Genomic DNA, 2,666 nt, shown 5'->3' with positions numbered 1-2,666 from the left:
CTTCCAGTAAAAAGAAGAAAAACTGTATTCTTTTTATATTGTGGGGTGGGGGGGGGGGACCCCATGTATGTACATGCACAACTATATTAGAACTAAGAAAATAATAGCATCGCTGTCACAGCTGCAACCACCAAAGTCAAGGTGCATTCACAACTTGCAGGCTGCAACTTTGGCTCCAGGCTATTGGGAGTAGCACTCTGCAGGCAGTAGAGCACCAAACTCTCCTCTACACAACCAATACAGGCTTTGCAAAAGGCATTCTAAGGGTGATTTTTCAAGCACCTTGCAGAGATGGCTAGCCAAATCGGCAGTACCAAGCCTAAGGTAACCATGAGATATATGTGACTTTATTTTCGATCTGTTGGATGTAATTAATTTGTCAGAAAAATGTAGTCTTGTACAAATTGAATTTTAAGTGACCATATATGTAAGCAGTATATTCAGCTTGAATTGTGTAGTTAAGCGCGAAACACATGTACGATGGAACGATGCTACGAAAACCCTCGCCCTCCAAGGTCATTCCGGCAGTCCGCACGTCGGATCGGAAGGTTTCGTCGTACATGTGTTTCGCGCTTTATGTACGAGACAATAGTAAGATATTAGTAAAGCAGAATTTTAGTGTCCAAGTTCTAACGATTCTGCTATGGCATATTTCGATTAGAAATATGCAGATGTGCCAGCTAGTGTGAATATTTAATAAGGTAATTAGCGGATTTCAAGTAATTAATTTACACTCCCTACCTGACGTCCGCCACAGTGTGTACCAGTATCCCAAAGGGATCGCCTTTTTATTTCTCTTTAAACTCTTCTTATAAAAAACACCCTGTATAAGGTGGCAGTGAGTAATAAAATTGAGCATTATATTGGCGACTTGCGCGACCAAAAGCGTCGCTTTGGTCGGCCTTCCACAATTGGCCGAACGCTGACTATGACGTCGGAAAGATTTATTATGGACGGAAACAAGAAGAATGAAAGAACTTTAGTTTTGACGGTGTGGGCAGTGTTCCTTTGAGAGCGCAATGATTTCAAGCTTCCACCATGCTATTTACAAACACGATTGAACTTGTTGTTTGCAAGGTAATGACGTCACAAGGGGGAACCATAGGAGGGCGCCACTAAAACATCTCGCCGCTAATACATCCTGTCGAAATTTATGTTTAATGCACGACATTATGTTTCAAAGTTTTCAGCAGAGACCGAGCCATGATGTTTTTAATTTGCTTGTTTTTTTTCTTTATTGGCAGGTTGACTGCTTTGGAGGGAACGAACGACACTTCAATGATCAGATACGGCGGCTGATTCCCTTGGTGGCAACCCAAGCACGCCCTCAGTAAGCGATGCTCTTTCGCTTTGGTTGTTGCACCGAATGCAAGAATGCTCTAGCACTAATTTTGCTTTTTGCCCTCTCCAAACTTCCCGGCTCAGAGCCGAGTCGGACTGTTTGGTGGGAACAGCGCAAAAAAGACGTGGGACCAGGTGAAAGAACGCACAGACAGACAGCACCCTGTTTCTTCGTCCTGGTCCTGCGTCTTTTTTTGGGCTGCTCCCACCAAACAGTATGCGCCACCAACTGGCCCAACTACATGCCTTGTTGCGAGTCAAACGCAGCTTGTCTTCCTGCCTGTGCCAAGCCCAGAGCCTGGGCCGTCGCTGCTGATCGCTTCGGCAGCAAGCCAGGCACGCCCTTAGTAAGTGGTGCTCTTTTGCTTTGCTATGACAGGGGTAGAACTCATGACATGTACTTGGGAGCAGCCACGGGAGCAGCTAAAACAGCTGTTTTGGAGCAGGTTGTGAGCAGCTAAAACTACATTCTGGAGCAGGCTAGGAGCAGCTCAGATCAGTGTTCGTTGTACTTCAGCTTGTCTTAGACAAGCACGGGAGCAATTTAAATTGTGCTTAGCAGCACAGATGAACATGAGTGGTTAGGGGCCTCGATAGATAGGATAACAGTGCAACAGATGCAAAAACTTGAAACTTCGTGAGGCTTAATGAGAACCAAGAAGCAAGTACCATATGTTTCTGGAGATAGTGTCCTTAATATTTTCTGAGTGGCTTTCAGCTGCTCAAAATGCAAACCAGCACAGTTTATCGCACAACTCACACATGCTTGACATAGTAATTATATGTGCGCACCATGTGACGTGCGTAAGCAGCAGACGTGCAGTTGCGCGAAGGAACAGGGTAACAAATTTCAAGTTTATCCTATTTCAGTTCTATCAAATCACGATTTGTCTTGCGGGAATGCGGTTCCAACTTCTAATGATGAAGTACAAAAAGGAATCTTTTGCTCATTTGTTTTCAACTGGCTGACGTCCGGATCCCGGGCCGCAGAGCCTCAGGCAATCTGACACTAAACGACCTGACCTCACCTCGGCCGACTTGCTTAACCGCTGATGGTTGAAGAATAACAATCCAGTCGCAGGTGGTGTAGCACTTGGAATTCGACCCTCGAGTTTTTTCGCGCGTTTTTGACTCGGGATACACAGGAAGAATAAGCAGAACAAAGGATTGCAAGGCCGATCAAGCTAAATGCGCTCATTGTTGCCAATCGAGTCGAGAGAAACCGAAACCAAGACAAAATACAATTTTTTTGGCACACGTTTTACGATTTGGTACATAATGGCATGAGGTATTGGCTGTGGTGCAGTTTCCGCAACATGGCGCAC

This window comes from Ixodes scapularis, unplaced genomic scaffold, assembly GCF_016920785.2.
Source record: "Ixodes scapularis isolate PalLabHiFi unplaced genomic scaffold, ASM1692078v2 PGA_scaffold12__126_contigs__length_90152505, whole genome shotgun sequence".
Classification (NCBI taxonomy): domain Eukaryota; kingdom Metazoa; phylum Arthropoda; class Arachnida; order Ixodida; family Ixodidae; genus Ixodes; species Ixodes scapularis.
The sequence above is the reverse complement of the archived record's forward strand: the minus strand, read 5'-3'. Positions refer to the sequence as shown.